General features: G+C 57.0%; 1 long non-coding RNA gene across 1 annotated transcript; it reads left to right on the plus strand.

Annotated features, from left to right (window-relative positions):
* Positions 1-2,238: 2,238 nt before the first annotated feature.
* LOC135325978 (uncharacterized) lies at positions 2,239-4,792 on the plus strand. The gene is made up of 6 exons (XR_010386678.1): positions 2,239-2,355; positions 2,766-2,932; positions 3,125-3,288; positions 3,699-3,865; positions 4,058-4,221; positions 4,632-4,792. It is a non-coding gene; the product is annotated as an uncharacterized LOC135325978 (long non-coding RNA).
* The last annotated feature ends 1,490 nt before the right edge of the window (positions 4,793-6,282 follow it).

Here is a 6,282-nt window from a genome sequence, read left to right on the forward strand (position 1 = left end):
TCTCTTGGGCGCGGGCAGAGCAGCCTCGGGGCGCTCGCTGCTCGGCCTGAGCGCCGGGGTGGCGCGGCGGGCTGCGGTTGGCGCGCGGGAGCCGGCCGGCTGCAGCGCGGCGCTGCGACCACGCGAGGGTGGGGCCATTGCGGGTCTGGGCTGCCTCGCGCTGCGCTCCCCCCGCCCCTCGCGCTGCGCTCCCCCCGCCCCTCGCGCTGCGCTCCCCCCGCCCCTCGCGCTGCGCTCCCCCCGCCCCTCGCGCTGCGCTCCCCCCGCCCCTCGCGCTGCGCTCCCCCCGCCCCTCGCGCTCCGCTCCCCCCGCCCCTCGCGCTCCGCTCCCCCCGCCCCTCGCGCTCCGCTCCCCCCGCCCCTCGCGCTCCGCTCCCCCCGCCCCTCGCGCTCCGCTCCCCCCGCCCCTCGCGCTCCGCTCCCCCCGCCCCTCGCGCTCCGCTCCCCCCGCCCCTCTCGCGCGGTCCTTGGCCGGCGCACGCGCGGTGCGGCGGCGCGAGCCCTGGGCGGCCGGCGCACGCGCGGTGCGGCGGCGCGAGCCCTGGGCGGCCGGCGCACGCGCGGTGCGGCGGCGCGAGCCCTGGGCGGCCGGCGCACGCGCGGTGCGGCGGCGCGAGCCCTGGGCGGCCGGCGCACGCGCGGTGCGGCGGCGCGAGCCCTGGGCGGCCGGCGCACGCGCGGTGCGGCGGCGGGCAAGATGGCGGCGAGCAGGGCGGGTGTTTTGGCTGGACGGCGGCGGGCGAGGGCAGAGGCGGGCTGGAGTCGAGCATGTGGGGGCCGCGGTGAGGCGAGGTGAGGCGAGCGTGCGCCTTCGGGTGGCCGCGGGTGTCGGGCTGTGTCCTGCCAGCCGGGGCCGTCGCTGCGTGGAGGCGGCGGGGCGGGGGGGGGGAGTCGGGCCGGGGGCCGCGCCGCGCCGCGCCGGGTCTGCGCGGCGCCGGGTCTGCCGGAGCGCGGCTCTGACTCTCCCTTTTGCGTGTGTCGCCTGTAGGGCCCCGGTTCCTCCCCAGCGCGGGCCGGGGCGTGCGCTCGCCCCTGCGGACGCAGCCTGGAGGAGTGTGTGGGGGGTGTCTGCGCGGGGGTCTGGATGTCTCTAGCAGCGGCACGGCAGCCTGATGCCTCCTCTCGTCTGGGACGCGGGGTCCTTGGGGAGTTCCCTGCTGCCTCCTCTGGCGTTCTCTGCGAGCTCATAGATCCCTCCACCTCCTCTCCTCCCCCCCCCCCCCCGCCCCGCTCCCCTGTCTGGTGGGGTGGGAGACCGGTGGCTGCTCCCGCCGAGCTGAGAGCCACGTAGGGCACCCCTGTGTGCTCACTACGCATCTGGGATGGCACCCCTGCCCTGAGGGCCCCGCAGAGTCCCACCCTTCCTGCAACCAGCCCCCCCAGAGCCATTAAACCACCCACAAATCCTGCCCCAACACCCCCACAGGCCCCAAAATGCCTCCGAGCCCTGCCGCAATGTTGTCACTGACTCCAGACCTTCCCCTGCACTCTGTGCAAGGCCCCAAACATTCCTCAAACTGCTGCCAGACCCAGTGCCCGCAGCAGTGAGGCGTTCTAACAAAGATGGGGTGCGATCTGCGTCTCCGCCTCGACTCAGTCCCGCTTTAGAGAAACAGGAACTTACAGCACTTCCTGGTGAAGAGTGTTGACGGGTGAATGTGCGGATGACAAAGAGACTTTTCTCTCTTTTCTTCTGAGCCGCCTCTCAGAAGCCTCTGTGTGTGCACGATGTGGCTGATCTGGGATAATCGTGCTGTGCGCAGTGCTTAAGGAGAACATTGCCCTAAAATGGAGGGCTAAGGAATAGCCTAAAAAACCTAAAAGGCTCGGGAAGAGCCAAAGAGAACACCGATGGGCTCTGGGAAGCCCCAGTGATGCTAGCGAAAACAGCGTGGCTTTTAGGCACCTCCTCAGAGCAGCAGCAATGTCTCGCTCCAGCCTATGGGGCAATGGGGACTCTTAATTACCGCCTTGAATTACCACAAGTGTTGCAAAAGCAGAAGGGACTAGGGAGCATGCAGAGCAGGTTATGGACTATATGTCAAGTTTAAACAAGCAACAAGCCCCTCTGCAAACAGAAACAGGTTTAGCCCTAAGTAATAGACGAAGGTAGCTGTGAGTAACGTGAAGCGAAGCGGTGACGTCAGTCACCCCGAAAGCCTCGGAGAAGCGGTCTGAAAATCTGGTACCCTCGCGGCCTCGGCAGTCTTTTTGGTTTGTTTGGCAGGGTAGCCCACCGAAGGGGGACATCTCGAAGAGAAGCAGCAAGACCTGGGGATCCGGTGGTTCATTTTGGTCGTCGCCTGTGAGGCCAGCATGCAAGAGTAAGAGGAAGCTAGGAGCAGTCTCAAAAAGGTAATAGGTCTGAAAGGGAGACAGGCAAATCGAGGGCTGTCGTTCCTCCACGTAGTTAAAGACCGAGAGAGTTGTCGGTTAAGCGCATGCATACGAGGGTTTGCGAACAGTAACAATAACACTGAAGCGGAATAAAAGTAAGGTTTCGTGGAAGATGGCGTTAGGAAGGTATTAGGCGACGTGCCCGCCTGCCTAATAACCTAGCCCTAATTGCTGTGTGTAACGTTTCCAGACCGTTTACCCTGCAACGTATGGTGCAAAGTGCCGTATTAAGACCTTTCCCTTAAGGAAAAGAAGAAGAAAAAAAGAAAAAAAAGGGGGAAAAAGAAAACAGGGTAAAGAGAAAAAGATCATGCATAAACCTAAGCGTTTCACTGGAAGTAAAACGCGAGTTTATCGCTTCCTTACAGAGGTGGAACCAAGGACAGCAAATGCTGACGAGGAGAAGAGACGGACGAGCGTTTGCTTGCGGTTAATACCGAAGGGACGGGATGAAACAAGGAAGCCAGAATGCAGCGGCCCCTCGATATCACCAGGAACTGCTACAGGAGGAGGCGTTCTGACACGGGTAACTAGGGTAAGTATGGCTAATGACCGTTAGCAGTTATTTCGGCCTCCCCGAGGCAGCGCTGAGGACTGAGTAACCCGTTCCTGCCCTGTGGCTGCTGTTCCCTGTATCTGCCTTAGCTTTGCTTTGGCTGTTTCTCTTTTGTTTTGTTATCGTACACGCAGCTACGGAAAGGAATAGATGTCATACTTACTTTTTTAGATTAATTGCCACGGCTGAAGTTGAAGAGACCAAGAAACGTAAGCCGCGAAGGGGCACATCTTGAAGAGAGGGGGCTAGACCTAGCGATGCAGTTGTTCGTTTTGGTCGTCGCCTGTGAGGCCAGCATGCAAGAGTAAGAGGAAGCTAGGAGCAGTCTCAAAAAGGTAATAGGTCTGAAAGGGAGACAGGCAAATCGAGGGCTGTCGTTCCTCCACGTAGTTAAAGACCGAGAGAGTTGTCGGTTAAGCGCATGCATACGAGGGTTTGCGAACAGTAACAATAACACTGAAGCGGAATAAAAGTAAGGTTTCGTGGAAGATGGCGTTAGGAAGGTATTAGGCGACGTGCCCGCCTGCCTAATAACCTAGCCCTAATTGCTGTGTGTAACGTTTCCAGACCGTTTACCCTGCAACGTATGGTGCAAAGTGCCGTATTAAGACCTTTCCCTTAAGGAAAAGAAGAAGAAAAAAAGAAAAAAAAGGGGGAAAAAGAAAACAGGGTAAAGAGAAAAAGATCATGCATAAACCTAAGCGTTTCACTGGAAGTAAAACGCGAGTTTATCGCTTCCTTACAGAGGTGGAACCAAGGACAGCAAATGCTGACGAGGAGAAGAGACGGACGAGCGTTTGCTTGCGGTTAATACCGAAGGGACGGGATGAAACAAGGAAGCCAGAATGCAGCGGCCCCTCGATATCACCAGGAACTGCTACAGGAGGAGGCGTTCTGACACGGGTAACTAGGGTAAGTATGGCTAATGACCGTTAGCAGTTATTTCGGCCTCCCCGAGGCAGCGCTGAGGACTGAGTAACCCGTTCCTGCCCTGTGGCTGCTGTTCCCTGTATCTGCCTTAGCTTTGCTTTGGCTGTTTCTCTTTTGTTTTGTTATCATACACGCAGCTACGGAAAGGAATAGATGTCATACTTACTTTTTTAGATTAATTGCCACGGCTGAAGTTGAAGAGACCAAGAAACGTAAGCCGCGAAGGGGCACATCTTGAAGAGAGGGGGCTAGACCTAGCGATGCAGTTGTTCGTTTTGGTCGTCGCCTGTGAGGCCAGCATGCAAGAGTAAGAGGAAGCTAGGAGCAGTCTCAAAAAGGTAATAGGTCTGAAAGGGAGACAGGCAAATCGAGGGCTGTCGTTCCTCCACGTAGTTAAAGACCGAGAGAGTTGTCGGTTAAGCGCATGCATACGAGGGTTTGCGAACAGTAACAATAACACTGAAGCGGAATAAAAGTAAGGTTTCGTGGAAGATGGCGTTAGGAAGGTATTAGGCGACGTGCCCGCCTGCCTAATAACCTAGCCCTAATTGCTGTGTGTAACGTTTCCAGACCGTTTACCCTGCAACGTATGGTGCAAAGTGCCGTATTAAGACCTTTCCCTTAAGGAAAAGAAGAAGAAAAAAAGAAAAAAAAGGGGGAAAAAGAAAACAGGGTAAAGAGAAAAAGATCATGCATAAACCTAAGCGTTTCACTGAAAGTAAAACGCGAGTTTATCGCTTCCTTACAGAGATGGAACCAAGGACAGCAAATGCTGACGAGGAGAAGAGACGGACGAGCGTTTGCTTGCGGTTAATACCGAAGGGACGGGATGAAACAAGGAAGCCAGAATGCAGCGGCCCCTCGATATCACCAGGAACTGCTACAGGAGGAGGCGTTCTGGCACGGGTAACTAGGGTAAGTATGGCTAATGACCGTTAGCAGTTATTTCGGCCTCCCCGAGGCAGCGCTGAGGACTGAGTAACCCGTTCCTGCCCTGTGGCTGCTGTTCCCTGTATCTGCCTTAGCTTTGCTTTGGCTGTTTCTCTTTTGTTTTGTTATCGTACACGCAGCTACGGAAAGGAATAGATGTCATACTTACTTTTTTAGATTAATTGCCACGGCTGAAGTTGAAGAGACCAAGAAACGTAAGCCGCGAAGGGGCACATCTTGAAGAGAGGGGGCTAGACCTAGCGATGCAGTTGTTCGTTTTGGTCATCGCCTGTGAGGCCAGCATGCAAGAGTAAGAGGAAGCTAGGAGCAGTCTCAAAAAGGTAATAGGTTTGAAAGGGAGACAGGCAAATCGAGGGCTGTCGTTCCTCCACGTAGTTAAAGACCGAGAGAGTTGTCGGTTAAGCGCATGCATACGAGGGTTTGCGAACAGTAACAATAACACTGAAGCGGAATAAAAGTAAGGTTTCGTGGAAGATGGCGTTAGGAAGGTATTAGGCGACGTGCCCGCCTGCCTAATAACCTAGCCCTAATTGCTGTGTGTAACGTTTCCAGACCGTTTACCCTGCAACGTATGGTGCAAAGTGCCGTATTAAGACCTTTCCCTTAAGGAAAAGAAGAAGAAAAAAAGAAAAAAAAGGGGGAAAAAGAAAACAGGGTAAAGAGAAAAAGATCATGCATAAACCTAAGCGTTTCACTGGAAGTAAAACGCGAGTTTATCGCTTCCTTACAGAGATGGAACCAAGGACAGCAAATGCTGACGAGGAGAAGAGACGGACGAGCGTTTGCTTGCGGTTAATACCGAAGGGACGGGATGAAACAAGGAAGCCAGAATGCAGCGGCCCCTCAATATCACCAGGAACTGCTACAGGAGGAGGCGTTCTGGCACGGGTAACTAGGGTAAGTATGGCTAATGACCGTTAGCAGTTATTTTGGCCTCCCCGAGGCAGCGCTGAGGACTAAGTAACCTGAGGGGCTCTGGCCTGGGTTGGGGCAGAAGTGCAGGCAGGCGGGATCAGGCATTTTCCTCTCAGCTCTCCGAGCTGAATCCTAGCCCTGAAGGAAAAAGCACTGGGGGGAGGCTACTCGGACACCTGCCAAGTCGAGGGCAGGGGCAGGAGCTGACCCTTCCCCGACGGACAGACGTACGGACAGACGCTGGTGCGGCGGTGACTCTTTGGATATCGTAGGTAAGGGGAGGCACGCTGGTGCCGAGCTCCGGGGCGGTTTGCCTGAACACGATGCCTGAGGCAGGAGGTTATGCATTGTGTCCGGGGCTGGGAGCTGGTCCCCGAGTGCCATGTACTTGGGAGTGCCTGCGCTTGCCAGGGTGCCCGGTGCTGTTCCCAGAGCTGCGGGGAATTTCCCTTGCGTTGCCTGGACCCTCGGGGCTCTTGGGGGTGTTTCCCCTCATCGCGAGGGCTGCCAGAGCCCCTCCAGGGCTGCGTGAG

Source organism: Dromaius novaehollandiae, unplaced genomic scaffold, assembly GCF_036370855.1.
Source record: "Dromaius novaehollandiae isolate bDroNov1 unplaced genomic scaffold, bDroNov1.hap1 HAP1_SCAFFOLD_166, whole genome shotgun sequence".
Classification (NCBI taxonomy): domain Eukaryota; kingdom Metazoa; phylum Chordata; class Aves; order Casuariiformes; family Dromaiidae; genus Dromaius; species Dromaius novaehollandiae.